Genomic DNA, 18,581 nt, shown 5'->3' on the forward strand with positions numbered 1-18,581 from the left:
CTCAGTGTTGACCGTAAAGTGGATAACTCAACACCAAGTTCACTATATTGGCCCCTTATGTATTTGTACGTTGATTATATCTCCCCTTAATCTCCTCTTGTCAAGAGTAAATAAATTCAGTTCCTCTAATCTTTCCTCATAGCTGAGCTCCTCCATGCCTCTTATCAGTTTGGTTGCCCTTCTCTGCACTTTCTCCAGTTCTCCGATATCCTTTTTGAGAACTGGGGCCCAGAACTGAACTGCATATTCCAGATGAGGTCTTACTAATGATTTGTACAGAAGCAAAATTATATCTCTGTCTCTGGAGTCCATACCTCTCAATACAAGAAAGGACTTTGCTCGCTTTGGAAACCGCAGCTTGGCATTGCATGCCATTATTGAGCTTATGATCAACTAAAACCCCCAGATCTTTCTCCACTACAGACCCCCCCAGTTGTACTCCCCCTAGTATGTATGATGCATGCATATTCTTAGCCCCCAAGTGCATAACTTTACATTCATCAACATTAAACCTCGTCTGCCACATAGTCGCCCAATCAGACAGAGCATTGAGGTCGGCTTGTAAATTGGAGACATCCTGTAAGGACGTTATTCCACTGCATAGCTTGGTGTCATCTGCAAAGACAGAAATGTTTCTTTTGATCTCAGACCCAATATCATTTATAACGGTATTAAAAAGTAAGGGTCCTAGCACTGAACCTTGGGGTACACCCAGGGCCGTCTTTACCATAGGGCAAACAGGGGCAGCTGCCCAGGGCCCTGTCACTGTTGGGGGCCCAAAGCAACCCCCTTTGAAAAAAAAAAAAAAAATTTAGGGGTCCCCAGGGGCCCCTTTTTTTATTTATTTTTAAATAAAAATATATATTTTTTTAATATATTTTTATTATATTTTTTATTAAAGGGCCAATTTTTTTTTCTAGAGGTCTGGAGGTCCCCAGGGGCCCGTAGTTCCCCAGGGCCCCGGATGACAACCCCCCTTTTTTTTATATAAAAAAAACTTTTTTTAGATATTTATTTTATTTATATATATATATATATATATATATATATATATATATATATATATATATATATATATATATATACGGTATATATTATAAATTAAATGTTATTATTATTATTAGGGTTGTCCCGATACCGGTATCGGTATCGGGACCGATTCAGAGTATTTGCGGGAGTACTCGTACTCCCGCAAATACCCCCGATACCGAAATAGAATACTCCCCCCCGCCGCCGCCGTTACGCGGCATCCTGCCGCATAATGCCGCATCCCCGCTGCCGCCGACTGATTAATACGCGCGGGGAACATTACAGCTTTCATTTGAATAGCTGTAATGATTTGCGCCGCGTATAGACACTCCCCCTTGCTCGGGTGAACTGTCCAATCCCGAGCAAGGGGGAGTGTCTATACGCAGCGCGGCGCGAATCATTACAGCTATTCAAAGCTGTAATGTTCCCCGCGCGTATTAACCAGTCGGCGGCAGCGGGATGCAGGTAAGGGGGACATGGCTGGATATGGGGGGAGACATGGCTGCATATGGGGGACATGGCTGGATATGGGGGGAGACATGGCTGGATATGGGGGGGAGACAATGGCTGCATATGGGGGACATGGCTGGATATGGGGGGAGACATGGTGGCATATGGGGGACATGGCTGGATATGGGGGGAGACATGGCTGCATATGGGGGACATGGCTGGATATGGGGGGGAGACATGGCTGCATATGGGGGGACATGGCTGCATGGGGGGGATATGGGAGGAGACATGGCTGCATATGGGGGGGAGACATGGCTGCATATGGGGGACATGGCTGGATATGTGGGGAGAAATGGCTGCATATGGGGGGACATGGCTGCATGGGGGGGGACATGGCTGGATATGGGGGGACATGGCTGGATATAGGGGGGGACATGACTGCATATGGGGGGACATGGCTGGATATGGGGGGAGACATGGCTGGATATGGGGGGGACATGGCTGGATATGGGGGGACATGGCTGGATATAGGGGGGGACATGACTGCATATGGGGGGACATGGCTGGATATGGGGGGAGACATGGCTGGATATGGGGGGGGACATGGCTGCATTTGTGGGGGGACATGGCTGCATTTGTGGGGGGACATGGCTGCATTTGGGGACACATTTAAAAAAAGTATCGGTATGCGGTATCGGCGAGTACTTGAAAAAAAGTATCGGTACTTGTACTCAGTCCTAAAAAAGTGGTATCGGGACAACCCTAATTATTATTAAAGGACCCAGAGGTCCCCAGGGCCCCGGATGGCAACCCCCCTTTTTTTTGTGTGGCTTATTATCTAACCTACCAGTCTTCATTTACGGGGCTTTACCCATTCAATAAAGCCAATTTAAACTGTTTTCCAGATGTGTCTGTGTTGCTTTGGGTTCAGTTACAGGGAATGTCATTACTGGAGCAGGGCAAGAGGACCCCAGCAATCCAATGGCTTCTTTGGTTTAGCACTACACTAGTAAACATTACATAAGTAAAAGTAGAAAAATACATCATTGGCTAATGAGAATTAAAGCGTAAATTCACTCTCTCAATCAACATGGACTATTTTTAATCCTCAGGCTGCTAGAATTAGTAAATGGATAGAAAAGTATATTATTTTTGAATGTTTTAAATGTTTTAAAATGATGTCATACATCCCAGGAGTCTTCAGAAGGGGAGGAGGGGCTTTCTCAGCTAAGCACACCCTCTCCTGCTTTCATGCCTGAGCTAAGGGCTAGTGTATTTTAGGACGTAAATTCTACATGAATCATCTGCCCTTACTCAAGATGGAGATGGCCAGAAAAGCTAGGAGGTGTTGCAAATCAAATTAATTTACCAACAAAATAAAGCATGGAGACATGGATGGATTGGGGAGTTTGTTTTACGTAGTTACATAATTACACAGTTAGTCAGGTTGAAAAAAAGAAACAAGTCCATCTAGTTCAACCGATAGCTTTGAATATTAAAGGGGTTGTAAAGTCTTAAGGTTTTTCACCTTAATGCCTGCACGGGTGCCCCCATGGGAATCGGCTCTCCGTGGGGGTACCTGATGAAGGGGTGGGGCCAAGAGCCCCGAAAGGGACACCCCAGAAGAAGAGGATAGGGGCTGCTCTGTGCAAAACTCTTGCACAGAGCAGGTAACTATAACATGTTTGTTATTTTTATTTAACCGCTTCCTTACTGGGCACTTAAACCCCCTTCCTGCCCAGAGGACTTTTTGCGATTCGGCACTGCGTCGCTTCAACTGACAATTGCGCGGTCGTGCGACGTGGCTCCCAAACAAAATTTTCGTCCTTTTTTTCCCACAAATAGAGCTTTCTTTTGGTGGTATTTAATCACCTCTGCGGTTTTTATTTTTTGTCCTCAGTCTAGGCCGATACGTATTCTACACATTTTTAGTAAAAAAAAAACAAAAAAACGCAATAAGCGACTGGTTTGCGCAAAAGTTATAGCGCCTACAGGGACAGAATTATTTTTTTTTATTATTTTTTTTTTACTAGTAATGGCGGTGATCTGAGATTTTTATTGGGACTGCGACATTATGGCGGACACGTCGGACACTTTTGACACATTTTTGGCACCATTCACATTTATACTGCAATCAGTGCTATAAATATGCACTAATTACTGTATAAATGTGACTGGCAGGGAAGGGGTTAACACTAGGGGGTGAGGAAGGGGTTAAATGTGTATACTGCTTAGTGTTCTAACTGTGGGGGGAGGGGGGTGACTGGGGGGTGATCGATCTGTGTCTCTATGTACAAGAGACACAGATCGGTCTCCTCTCTCCCTGACAGCACCGCTGTCTGTGAGAGCCAGCAATGAGAAATGATCTCATATGTAAACATATGAGATCATCTCTCATTGGCCGCACAGATCGCCTAGCAAACGGCCACTCCGATTGGCCGTTCACAGCGATCTGTGATTGGCTGTGTCCAAGGAACACGGCCAGCACAGAAGTTCCCCGCTGCGCGCTCAGGAGCGCGCGCGGAACGCGGAAAGGGGCGGACGTCAAATGACGGCGCCCCAGAGAACTAGAACCACCCGGCCGTCGGGAAGTGGTTAACCACTTTTCAACCGCCCAATGACTTTTTACGGCCGCAATGTGGATCTTAATTGCCGGGAGGCCGTCTATATATGGCCTCCGGCCTCCAAATTTGTGAAAAGTGTCCGATGTGTCCACCGTAATATCGCAGTCCTGACAAAAACCACAGATCGCCGCCATTACTAGTAAAAAAAAAAATAATAAAAAAAAAAATGTCATAATTCTATCCCCTATTTTGTAGGCGCTATAACTTTTACGCAAACCAATCACTATACGCTTATTGCGATTTATTTTTTTACCAAAAATATGTAGAAGAATACGTATCGGACTAAACTGAGAAAATAAACATTATTTTTTTTTATTATTATTGGATATTTATTATAGCAAAAAGTAAAACATTTATTTATTTTTTTTCACAATTGTTGCTTTATTTTTGTTTATATCGCAAAAAATAAAAACCGCAGAGGTGAACAAATACCACCAAAAGAAAGCTCTTTTTGTGGGAAAAAAACGACGTCAATTTTGTTTGGGAGCCACGTCGCACGATTGTGCAATTGTCATTCAAAGCGTGACAGTGCTGAAAGCTGAAATTTCGCCTGGGCAGGAAGGGGGTATATGTGCCCAGTAAGCAAGTGGTTAAAAAATGTGAACCTTTACAACCCCTTTAAAAATGAATTAAAAAGCATTTTTGGTTTTTGGTTTGTGATGCTCAAAAAATCTTAAAAAATCTGTCATTTCGGTCAAACAAAACTCCAGCAAATACGAGTATAAAATATAGCAGAATAGTTCTCTCTGTTGCATTAATCAAAGAAAACTTTATAAAATGACATAAAAAAAAAAACGAAATAAAAAATGGGCAGACTCGATGGACTACTGTGTCTTTTTCCCTTAGTCACTTTTCTATGTTTCTATACCACAGGCTCTACATTGTGGCCGGTATTTTATAAAGGGGTCGTAAAATGTTGTCAGCAGGGTAGAGTTTAGCATATGGGCTATTGTCTTTCCATTAAAAGCAGACCCATTTTTTTTTCCTATTTCCCTAGTCATGTCTAAAAAAGCCTTAAAATTAATTCTATACAAACAGACTTTAAGCTGTAGTACAGAAACTACTTTTTGAAATTGGTGCAGCGCCGTAGATGCGGCATTGCCTTGATTAGGACGGTGTCATTGCCGGCAATTGCCAGCAAATGCCGCCGATTTGACATGCGATTTGTCAAATCGCATGTCAAAACGCACCTGTGTGAACCAGGGCTCTGTACTACTTTTTACTATTTCGGGCTGCAATATACATTGAAGCCTGCACATATGTCTCTGAAATCGCGGCCGAAATCGGGACTGACAAGCGGGAGTGAAATCGTGCGAGTTCAGCTGAACTCGCACGGCTTCATTCCCGCAGCTCAGTGTGAACCTGGGCTAATACTACATTTTACAGCATTGCATAACATTCTCTCTGAACCTGGATGCGGTGACAGATTTTGCTCATTGATATATTTTTTCAAACCCAATGCCCTAGAAAGATGTTTTCTTGTCATTTCCTGTGAATATGGTCACTTCAGTATCTGGGAAAAATCCCTATGAATCACAAGACGTGAGGAAGTACCCAGAGGCTGCAGGCTGTAGAGACCTGGAACCTAAGACCGTTGCAGGTCCAAACTTGCTTTGCTGTGTACATAATACACACCTATTCCTATGCATAAGGCCCTGTACACACGAGGAGACATGTCCGATGAAAACGGTCCCCGGACCGTTTCCATCGGACATGTCTCCTGGGAGCTTTTGGTCTGATGTGTGTACACACCATCAGACCAAAATCCCTGCGGACAGAGAACGCGGTGACGTAGAAGACACCGACATTCTCAAACACGGAAGTGCAATGCTTCCACGCATGCGTCAAATCAATTTGACGCATGCGCGGGATTTCGGGACGCTGGTTACACGTCATAACCAGCGGACATGTCCAATTAGGTGTACTAACCATCGGACATGTCCGACAGACATGTTTCCAGCGGACAAGTTTCTTAGCTTGCTAAGAAACTTTTGTCCGCTGGAAACCTGTCCGCTAGGCCGTACACACGGTCGGACATGTCCGCTGAAACTGGTCCGCGGACCAGTTTCAGCAGACATGTTCGACCGTGTGTACGTGGCCTTAGAGTAAAGCCTCGTAGACACGATCGTATTTTCCGCAGACAAAGCGTAGGACTTTTGTCCAAAGGGCATTGGCCATGAACTTGTCTTGCATACCAACGGCACACAATTGTCGGCCAACAAACACAAAACTATGTGGATTTCAGCTCTTTAGCGCCACCCTTTGGGCACCTTCTAGTAATGTTGTGTTTGGTGAGCATTGCTTCTGAGCATGCGTGTTTTTACTTTGGACTTTTGTCCGACAGAAAATCCGACAACAGATCGTTGTTGGTGAAAAATTTTAAAGCCTGCTATCCAACATTTGTCCGCGGAAAATCCGCCAACAATTGTCCAGTCAGATTTTCCGCCAACAATCTGTCATCACACATTTCCCATCGGAAAATCCGATCGTGTGTACAAGGCTTTAGCCTTTCACCAAACCTTAGCACATAATCTGTCCACAGCATTGCACTTTCCTGCCACTTTCGGGAAGCCATTTCTTAAGAGTGTTTACTTGTAACAAGTCTATCTAGTTCAACCTATAGCAGGGATATGCAATTAGCGGACCTCCAGCTGTTACAAAACTACAAGTCCCATCATGCCTCTGCCTCTGGGTGTCATGCTTGTGGCTGTCAGAGTCTTGCTATGCCTCATGGGACTTGTAGTTCTGCAACAGTTGGAGGTACGCTAATTGCATATCCCTGACCTATAGCTTTGAATATTAAGGGGTTGTAAAGTCTTAAGGTTTTTCACCTAAATGCATTCTTTGCATTAAGGTAAAAAACCTTCTTTGCTGCAGCTCACCCCAGAGCCCCCTTTTACTTACCTGAGCCCATCCATTCCAACAATGTGCGAGAGCCCAGTGGCTCCAGCCGCTGTCTCTGTCCTCCTTGGATAGATTGATAGCAGCTGGAGCCGCTCCCGCTACTGTCAATTTACTGTCTGTGTCAGTTGACGCAGCAGTGGGACTCGGGAATGTGCCCGCACGGGTGCCCCCATGGAAAGTGGCTCTCTGCGGAGGCACCCGATGAAGGTAAGGGGCCAGGAGCACCGACGGGGCACCCCAGAAGAAGAAGATCAGGGCTGCTCTGTGTAAACCCCTTGCACAGAGCAGGTAAGTATAACATGTTTGTTTTTTATTTTAAAAATTAACCATTACAACCCCTTTAAAAATGAATTAAATAGCATTTTTTGGTTTGTGGTGCTCAGATGAAGTGTAGTTCCACTTTAACCACTTCCCTACCAAGTCATTGTGAAATTATGTCAGCGGGAACCCTCCCTCCGGGTGGACGTCATATGACGTCCTGGGCTTCCCGGGCAGGACCCGATGCGCGTGATTGCCCGCAATCATGGCAGGACCATGGATCTGTGCGTGTAAACACACAAATCCATGTCCTGTCAGAGGAGAGGAGATCGATGTGTGTTCCCAGTACAGAGGAACACACATCGGTCTCCTCCCCTTGTGAGTCCCCTCCCCCTACAGTTAGAATCACTCACTAGGGAACATATTAACCCTTTGATCGCCCTCTAGTGTTAACCCCTTCCCTGCCAGTCACATTTACACAGTAATCAGTGCAGTTTTATAGCACTAATCGCTGTATAAGTGTGAATGGTCCCAAAAACGTGTCAAGTGTCCAATGTGTCCGTCGCAATGTCACAGTCACAATAAAAATCGCAGATCGCCGCCATTAGTGAAAAAAAATGCCATAAATCTATACCTTATTTTGTAGACGCTATTACATTTGCACAAACAAATCAATAAACGCTTATTGCGATTTATTTTACCAAAAATGTGTAGAAGAATACGTATCGGTCTAAACTGAGGAAAATTATTATTACTTTTTTAAATTGTGATATTTATTAAAATAAAAAATATTGTGTTTTTTTCAAAATTGTTGCTCTTCGCAGAGGTGATCAAATGCCATCAAACGAAAGCTCTATTTGTGGGGGAAAAAAACCATAAAGATTTCATTTGGGTATCGTGTTGCATGACTGCGCAATTGTCATTCACAGTGCTGAAAATTGGTCTGAGCAGGAAGGGGGTAAAAATGCCCTGTATTGGTTAAGGAAAATCTGTCTTAGAAAAAAAAAAAAAAGCAAATACGAGTAGAGAGTATAGTAGAAGAGTTCTCTCTGTTGCATTAATCAAAGAGAACTTTATGACATGACATGACATACGTATACTCTGGCCCGGATTCACATACATTGGCGCATATTTATGCCGGCGTAGCGTATCTTTTTTAGGCTACGCCGGAGTAGCGCAAAGCGCCAAGCACAGTATTCACAAAGCACTCGCCCCCAAATCTACGCTGGGTTTCCTCGGCGTAAGCCAGCGTAGGTGAAAGTGGGCGTGAGCCATGCTAATGAGGCGTGACCCCATGTAAATGATGTACTGAGCGTCATAAAGACACGAATAACGTACGGCGCATGCGCCGTCCCGTGGACGCAACCCAGTGCGCATGCGCAGAATCACGTCAAAACTACTCCCTAAGATACGACAGATCACTGCCTACGACGTGAACGCAACCTACGCCCAGCCCTATTCACGTACTACTACGTGAACGACGTATAATACGACGGCTGTTCCCTGGTCCATACCTTTGCATGATTTGCGCCTCCTATATGGGGAATAACGTAAGTCTTAGGCCCCTTTCAGACTGGGGCGGGAGCCGCGGTGGCGGTATAACGCCGCTAAAAATAGCGGCGCTATACCGCCGGAATTGCCACGGGTATCAGCCCCTAGCGGTGCGGTATTAACCCCCGCTAGCGGCCGATAAAGGGTTAATACCGCCCGCAATGCGCCTCTATAGAGGTGCATTGCGGGCGGTATTGCCGCGGTTTCCCATTGTTTTCAATAGGAAGGAGCGGTGAAGGACCGGTATACACGCCGCTCCTCTCACCGCTCCAAAGATGCTGCTGACAGAAGATTTTTTTGTCTCCCGCCAGCGCATCGCCTCAGTGTGAAAGCCCTCGGGCTTTCACATTGAGTCTGCAGTGAAGGAGTTTTTCAGGCGGGATAGTAGCGATATTTTTAGCGCTGTACCACCTGAAAAACTCCTCAATGTGAAAGTGGCCTAACGCAAACCGCGTATATGATGCGCCGGGCGCAACTACGTTTGTGAATCGGCGTATCTCCCTCATTTGCATATGTGCATAGATAATCTATGGGAGCGGCAAATGCGTCAGGCGTAACTATGCGCCCACGATACGACGGCGTAGGCAAGTTACGTTGGTCGTAGGAAGCCTATTTTCAGGCGTATCTAGTTTTGTTGGGCACGGCGCACAGATAAGACGGCGCATAGTTACACTTACGCGGCGTATCTTGAGATGAGTCGGCGTAAGTGCTTTGTGAATCCGGGCCTCTGTCTTTTTTCTGCCATACATTGTGGCCTGCATTTTATAAATGGGCCGTAAAATGTCATCAGCATGGTAGAGTTTAGCATATGGGCTATTGTCTTTCCATTAAAAGCAGACCCCCCCCCTTTTTTTTTTTAATCCTATTTCCCTAATCTTAAAATACATTTTATACAAACAGACTGTAATACTATGACAATTTTACAGCATTGCATAACATTCTCTCTCAGCCTGGATGCGGTGACAGATTTTGCTCATTAATATATTTTTTCAAACCCAATGCCCTAGAACGATGTTTTCTTGTCATTTCCTGTGAATATGGTCACTTCAGTATCTGGGAAAAATCCCTATGAATCACAAGACGTGAGGAAGTACCCAGAGGCTGCAGGCTGTAGAGACCTGGAACCTAACACCGTTGCAGGTCCAAACTTGCTTTGCTGTGTACATAATACACACCTATTCCTATGCATTAGAGTTAGCCTTTCACCAAACCTTAGCACATAATCTGTCCACAGCATTGCACTTTCCTGCCACTTTCGGGAAGCCGTTTCTCAAGAACGTTAGCTTGTTTACTTCCAAGAATATTAGGAAACCGAGTCAAACCACAAGGTTGGGGGCAGAGGGTGAAGAAAGGTGATAGAGGGGGAAGAGAGATGCAAGGTAGAAATTTCATACTTGGTGTTTATTTATTAAGACAGACCTATCTTTACAGAATATATTTCTGGAGGAACCAAAGGTTATTATTACCTTTAACCACTTGCTTACTTGGCACATAAACCCCCTTCGTTCCCAGGCGAAATTTCAGCTTCCGGCACTGCGTCGCTTTAACTGACAATTGCGCGGTCGTGCGACGTGGCTCCCGAACAAAATTGGCGTCCTTTTTTCCCCACAAATAGAGCTTTATTTTGGTGGTATTTGATCACCTCTGCGGTTTTTATTTTTTGCGCTATAAACAAAAAAAGAGCGACAATTTAAAAAAATATATATATTTTTTTTACTTGTTGCTATAATAAATATCCCAATTTTTTTTAAAAAAACTATTTTTTTTCCCAGTTAAGGCCGATACGTATTTTTCGACGTATTTTTGTAAAAAAAAAAAAAAAATCGCAATAAGCGACTGGTTTGCGCAAAAGTTATAGTGCCTACGAAATGGGGGATAGATTTATGTTTTTTTTGGTTTTATTTTTTTTTACTAGTAATGGCGGCGATTCGCGATTTTTTTTGTCAGGGCTGCGATATTGCGACGGACGTATCGGACACTTTTGACACAATTTTGGGACCATTCACATTTATACAGCGATCAGTGCTATAAAAATGCACTAATTACTGTATAAATGTGACTGGCAGTGAAGGGGTTAACACTAGGGGGTGAGGAAGGGGTTAAATGTGTTTCCCTACATAGTGTTCTTACTGTGTGGGGGGAGGGGGCTGACTGGGGGAGGTGATCGATGCTGTGTCCCTATGTAAAGGGACACAGATCGGTCTCCTCTCTCCCTGACAGCACGTGGAGCTCTGTGTTTACACACAGAGCTCCACGTCCTGCTGTGTTACCGGCTGTGTTCCCGACGATCGCGAGTGTCTGGCGGCGCGCACAGGGAACAACAGCAGCAGGACGTCTATGGACGTCCACCCGGCACTTGAGAGCCGCGCTGTGGACGTCTTTCGACCATAGCGCGGATCTCAAGTGGTTAAATATTATGCACAATATGGTATTATTCTGCTCTAGCTTACACACAAGTGAGAAAATAGAGGTTAGACAATATGGGCTAGATTCACGTAGCCCGCCGTAAGTTTGTGCGGGCGTAGCGTATGTTATTTACGCTACGCCGCCACAACTTAGACGGGCAAGTGCAGTATTCACAAAGCACTTGCTCCGTAAGTTGCGGCGGCGTAGCACAAATCAGCCGGCGTAAGCGCGCCGAATTCAAATTTGCAAGAGGTGGGCGTGTTTTATGTAAATAAAACATGACCCCACGTAAATGACGTCTTTAAAGAACGGCGCATGCGCCGTTCGTGAAAGAATCCCAGTGCGCATGCTCGAAATTCCGCCGCAAATCGTCAATGCTTTCGACGTGGACGTAATTTACCCAAAGCCCTATTCGCGAACGACTTACGCAAACGACGTAAACATTTCAAAATTCGAAGCGGGAACGACGTCCATACCTAACATTGCGTACGCCTCATAATAGCAGGAGCAACCTTACGCCGAAAAAGCCTAACATAAACGACGTAAAAAATTCCGCAGGGCGCACGTACGTTTCTGAATGGGCGTATCCAGTGCATTTGCATATTCTACGCTGAAAGCGACGGAAGCGCCACCTAGCGGCCAGCGTAAATATGCAACTAAGATACGACGGCGTAAGAGACTTACGCCAGTCGGATCTTAGGCAAATTTCGGCGTATCTTCCTTTCTGAATACAGAAAGAAGATACGCCGGCGCAGATTTGAATTTACGCGGCGTATCAATAGATACGCCGGCGTAAATTCTCTCTGAATCTAGCCCTATGTATCTGAAATTGGGGAAGCAAGTGACTGCACAAGAGTTACAATTCTTCAGGCAGGCAATCAATCACTCACTCGTCCCAGGTCAAACAGCATGCTGAACCCTGTCAAATCACTTTTTCTACCGACCTGATGCTTACGGAGAACCTCCGCACCCGGCTAGAGCTGCCTAGGTCTACCTTAGAAGGTTGGCGGAGCATCCTGATGTTGAACACATCCTAATAGGCATCAGTGTTAATTTTGATATCAAATTTCGATTTAGTTTTAGTCATAGTTTTTTGACTAAAATGCCATTTTAGTTTTAGTCGTATTTTAGTCATCTGAATTGTTTTAGTTTTAATCGTATTTTAGTTGACTAAAATCTCCAGTACATTTTAGTCTACTAAAATTGAATGGGTTTAGTTAAATTGTAAAGCATTTTTGTAGAATTTCCATTAGAGCCGGTTCACACTTAGGGGGCATGACTTTGGGGGCGACGCCGCAAGGCATCCTGAAGACGACTTCAGAGGCGACCTGCAAAATGATCTCTGTATACAAGTCAATGCAGGTCACCCTGAGCCGCCCCCGAAGTCGTGCAAGAACCTTTTTCTAAGTCGGAGCGACTTGCGTCGCACCTATTAGAACGGTTCTATTGCATAGAATGGGACGCGACTTGTCAGGCGGCTGAGCCGCCTGACAAGTCGCCCCAGTGTGAACCGGGTCTTATATACTCCTGGAGTAAATAAACAATAACATTATTATTTATGGCATTAAAGTGAGAGTTGAAAGTCCCATATATGATTATTTTTTCCCCCAAAGGTATTTTATTAAGATTTTCACACAGATTATGATGAAATCTATATATATAAAACTCAACGTGTGTGTGTATGTATGTTCCAGCATCACGTCCAAACGGCTAAAGATATTAACATGAAACGTGGCACACATGTTACATATATGTCAGCAACAAACATAGGATAGGTGGTTTAACCCTTACCCACCCCCATTTGCCATGGTCGGGGTTTTTCTTTAAAGTCCCATTCAACTCTATGGGAAATACATGTTACTTCATAACTTCCAAACGGCTGTAGATATTTCCATAACACTTGGTCACATGTTACTTATATGTCCACTTTAAACTATAGGATAGTTAATTTATCCCTTAACTACCCCCATTTGCGAGGGTCGGGGTTTTTGTTTAAAGTCCCATGCAAATCAATGGGAAATGTATGTTCCCACATAACTTCTGTACGCCTGGAGATATTTCAATAATACCTGGTACACATATTACTTATATGCCAAATAAAAATATATGACAGTTAAATTAACCCTTACCTACACCCTTATATAAAAGATGGGTATATTTATATTACTATGATTTTCCTCCCCAAAAGGTTAAGATAGGAAGACCGGGCAACGCCGGGTATTCAGCTAGTACATAACATAAAAAAAGGGGGGGGAGATATACAAATCATGTCATCCATTTTGGAATGTAAAAGGTAGACTTTCATAGTATATCTTTTGCCTTATCTGAATATCAGTCATGAAAAGAGAGAGATCAACAACTCTTAGGCCCCGTACACACGGTCGGTTTGGTCCGATGAGAATGAACTGAAGTTCATTTTCATCAGACCAAACCGACCGTGTGTATAGGCCATCGGTCTGGTTTCCTTCGGTCCAAATTTTTTTAACATTCTTCAAAACCGAACCGATGGACCACTGTCCCATCGGACCAAACCGATGGTTAGTACAGAAAAGCATCGGTTCAAAACCCGCGCATGCTCAGAATCAAGTCGACGCATGCTTGGAAGCATTGAACTTCGTTTTATTCAGCACGTCGTGTGTTTGACGTCACCGCGTTCTGACCCGCTCGGATTTTGGACTGATGGTGTGTACACATATCAGGCCGTACGGCCACTTCAGAGGTGAACCGATGAAAACGGTCCAACGGGCCAGTCTCATCGGTTTGGTCCGACCGTGTGTATGGGGCCTTAACAACTAGAGTGCTTTTCTCCTCCTTCCGACACCCCGTATGGGGTCAGACTGTGACGGGGAGAGGATCCGCGCTCCTACGACGGTGTAAGTTAGCTAACAATAAACAGTTAGTAGAGTTACCTCTCCCTCCATATTTCCCTCATTGTATCAACAGCGACCTCTCAGCCATGCCCCCGGGCACGCCGGCGCACAGGCACGCATAGGTGCCATTGTCTAGTCTGTACAGGAACGTGTGTGTGCATGCGTGCACGCAAGAGCCTTCGTTCTGTACCAGCAGGTCCCTGACATTGCCCCCCCCACCCAAGGGGCAGCCTCCAGATGCCTAACCAGGCTTGTTTGTCAGGATGGGCAAGAAAAAAGGCAGAGATTAACCTCTTTTCATGGATGTTGCTTTCAGGTTCCCAGTAGTTGTCCTCCTGGCATTACACCTTCCACTTGATAAGGAATTGAGTTTACCCTTGCTGTTTCCTACCATCAAGGATGACCTCCACCACGTATTCCTCGCTTCCGTCAACCAAAACTGGTTCTGATGGTCTAGCGCCCCTGTCAGGAAAGGGATCAGTTACTGCAGGCTTCAATAATGAGACATTAAATACTGGGTGCATTTTTAGAGAGTTAGGTAAGTATAACTCGTACGATACCTCATTTATTTTTCTTCTTACTGGAAAAGGCCCCAGAACTTGGGTGCCAACTTCTTTGACGGACAGGCCAACCTAAGGGTTATTTGTAGATAGCCATACCTGATCACCCGGTTGTAGGTCCAATTCCCCTCTTCTCTTCCTGTCAAAGGCTTTCTTACTGTCCACTTGGGCCTTAGTCACTGGCTGAGGAAATCCACTGTACTCTGTACCGCCGGAACTGGAGACTCTGGAAGAAAGTCAGGTAAAAATGTTAAATGGAAGCCGTAATTAGCAAAGAAGGGGGATTGCCCAGTGGATGAATGGTTGGCATTATTGTAGGTGAACTCCGCTAAAGGTAGCAAGGACACCCAATCATCCTGTACAAAGGACGTGAAACATCTGATATATTGTTCAAGAGTCTGATTTGTCAAATGTGACAAATCGGACACTTTTGACAGTTTTTTGGGACCATTGACATTTATACAGTGATCAGTGCTATAAATAGCCACTGATTACTGTATAAATGTCAGTGGCAGGGAAGGGGTTAACACTGGGGGGCGATCAAGGGGTTAACTGTGTTCCCTATGTGTGTTCTAACTGTGGGTGAAATGTGGCTAACTAGAGGAGGAGACAGATCGTTGTTCCTACTTAGTAGGAACACACAATCTGTCTCCTCTCCCCTGACAGACACAGATCCCGGTTCTCACTCTGTCACAGGTGATTGCGGGTGCCCGTTCTAAAGAGCCGACGTACAGCTATGACAGCTCATGCAGGGGAGCCAACCTGCCACAGTATAACTGCGGCGGCTGGCCCGGAAGCTGTTAATGTGCTATTATTATAGGCTGGGAATGGAATTGTGCTGCTGATTTATAAAGGCCAGTAGAGGGCACCAAAGATATATATTGTAAATGAATGTAATGTGTGGAACTGCATTGGAAAGGGAAAAGATTTGTGGAGTCAGACAGGCGGAGCTTTGATGAAAGCGGAAGATCAGGTGGATAAACATTCCTCCCTCATGTTTTCGTTCTGTTTTCGTTTGTTGCCAAAAATTGGGATTGATTTTCGTCATAGTTTTCATCAATTGACTTAATTCAAATTTTATTTTATTTTAGTTTATGTCACTGAAAAAAAGTAGGTGACAAAAATATTTTTATCGAAGAAATAAACACTGATAGGCAGCAGGCTTATTTTTGTATCTAAAGCCAAAATATATATATTTTAGAAAGGATTAAAACCTTTTACAATTTACGATTGCCGACCAGCCACTGTCATTACACCGCGGCAGGCCCAGGAACAGAGGACTGGAACCTGTGTGCTCTTTAACCACAGTGACTGAATTGTATTTATACTGTTGTAGCACTCTCTAGTGTGGGCTAGATGTAAGAGTAGGAAAATTATAGTTTGGCTCAGGGCTAAGCCTAAGTTATGGAATCTGGGTCAGGATTTACTAAGGTTTAGGGCTGGGTGACACATCCAGGCAGCTCTCTGATACCTCCCCCTGGTCTAGAAGGTTGGAGAATATTCTAGAATTAGTGGGTAGGTTAGGAGGAGCTGTCTTGAATATTTATGGGGCCTGAGCCAATCCTCAGAGGTAGGCTGGCAGGGAGCTGAATCCACTCCATAAATAGACATGAGCCATGCCAGCAGGGGCAGCCAGGTGGAAGATGGAGATGCAGTGTCAAGGAGGCTGTTGGTGGCCCTCAGGGGTGCCCCCTAGTCTGGGAGGTGTCCTGCCGGGGCTCGTATGCTGGAAGGATCCTGCCTAATACACACAGGAGGAGGCTTTTCTGGAGGCACAGGAGCAAGAAAGAGGACAGAGTGAGTAGTTAACACTATTGGGCACTAACAAGGGGGAGACTGCCACTTGTAGCCAGTCTCCCTGAAGACAGTGGTGTGCTTAAGTCTTCATCCTTCCTTGAGAGATCTCCTGAGATTCAGCTGGGTGGGCTGGTGTGGAAAGTTAGCCTGGAGTGTAATGCCGCGTACACACAACCATTTTTAAATGGTCTAGAAAAAAACATTTTTTTTTTCAATCCGATTCTTGTCAAGCCTGCCTTGCCTACACACGATTGTGAAAAAAAAATGCTCTAGCAAAGCGCGGTGACGTACAACACGTACGACGGCACTATAAAGGGGAAGTTCCATTCGGATTGGCGCCACCCTTGGGGCTGCTTTTGTTGATTTTGTGTTAGTAAAAGTTTGGTGAGAGACGATTCACGCTTTTCAGTCTTTGTGCTTTTCAGTCTTCGTGCTTTTCAGTCTGTTACAGCGTGACGAATGTGCTATCTCCATTACGAACGCTAGTTTTACCAGAACGAGCGCTCCCGTCTCATAACTTGCTTCTGAGCATGTGCGTTTTTTTCACGTCGTTAAAGCCTACACACGACCGTTTTTTACAACGTCAAAAACGACAGCATGAAAAACTATGCGAAAAAATAGAGCATGTTCACCACAGCGCGATTTGGGGTGACTTACAAGGCGACTTCAAGTCACCTCCAGGACAGGCCAATCAAAAAACAATCAGCTCTGTGGGAGGGAGGGGTTTGACTGAGAAAACTATTTTCTCTTCCTGTATTGTTGCTTCAGTTAAGACTTCCATTGAAATCAATGGGTAAAAGTCGCCTAGAAGTCGGATTGAAGTAGTACAGGAAAATTTTCTGAAGTCGGAGCGACTTCAGTAGTGTACATTAAGACGGCTCCATTCACTTCCATTTATTTTCTGAACCTCGCGACTTGGGACGACTTCAAGACGGATACCAAGTCGCCCCTGTGTGAACAGACTCTGACTGTTTTCTGACTCTGGGTGCTTGTCAAGAGTCGGTGTGTCTGGCTGTGCAGGAGTGGGGGATCCAAGTTCATCAGCAGTCCCTACAGTGGTGTGCTACACTGTTTATCATCCATGTCCTCTATGGAGATTTGGAGTGAATAGAGGGACTTAAAGGGGTTGTAAAGGTAAATGTTTTTTCACCCTAATGCATCCGACGGTACCGCCCCCCCCCCGAACCCCCGTTTTACTTACCTGACACCTCGAAAGTCCCGCGCGCATCCACGTGATCCTCTTCGGTTCCCAGCCTGGCTGTTGATTGGCTAGGCTGGACGGAATGATAGCAGTGCAGCCATTGGCTGGCGCTGCTGTCAATCACAGTGGATGACGCGGCGCGCCGGGGGGCGGGGCCGAGTGATACAGTCAGCGGCTATGCTAATGTTTAAACTAATGTTTAACTAGTAGCCGACCGCGCACCGTCATTATACGGCGGCAGGTCGGCTCTCCTGGGCGAGAGCCCGTAGCTATACGTCCTATCGTATAGCCGCCACTAGGGGGCGCGTGCGCGCCGCCGGAGGCGCGCGCGCGCGCTCCCCGCTCGCCCCCGACTCCCGTGCGTGTGCCCGGCGGGCGCGATCGCCGCCGGGCACACGCGATCGCTCGGTACAGAGCGGGGAACGGGAGCTGTGTGTGTAAACACACAGCTCTCGTTCCTGTCAGCAGGGGAAATGCTGATTTTCTGTTCATACAATGTATGAACAGAAAATCAGTGTTTCCCCTAGTGAGGCCACCCCCCCCCCCACAGTAAGAACACACCCAGGCATACTTAACCCCTTCCCCGCCCCCTAGTGTTAACCCCTTCACTGCCAGTGGCATTTTTATAGTAATCTAATGCATTTTTATAGCACTGATCGCTATAAAAATGCCAATGGTCCCAAAAATGTGTCAAAAATGTCCGAAGTGTCCGCCATAATGTCGCAATACCGAAAAAAAAATCGCTGATCGCCGCCATTACTAGTAAAAAAAATATTAATAAAAATGCCATAAAAATACCCCCTATTTTGTAAACGCTATAACTTTTGCGCAAACCAATCAATAAACGCTTATTGCGATTTTTTTTACGAAAAATATGTAGAAGAATACGTATCGGCCTAAACTGAGGAAAAAAAATGTTTTTTTATATATT

Source organism: Rana temporaria, chromosome 12, assembly GCF_905171775.1.
Source record: "Rana temporaria chromosome 12, aRanTem1.1, whole genome shotgun sequence".
In the NCBI taxonomy this organism is placed as follows: domain Eukaryota; kingdom Metazoa; phylum Chordata; class Amphibia; order Anura; family Ranidae; genus Rana; species Rana temporaria.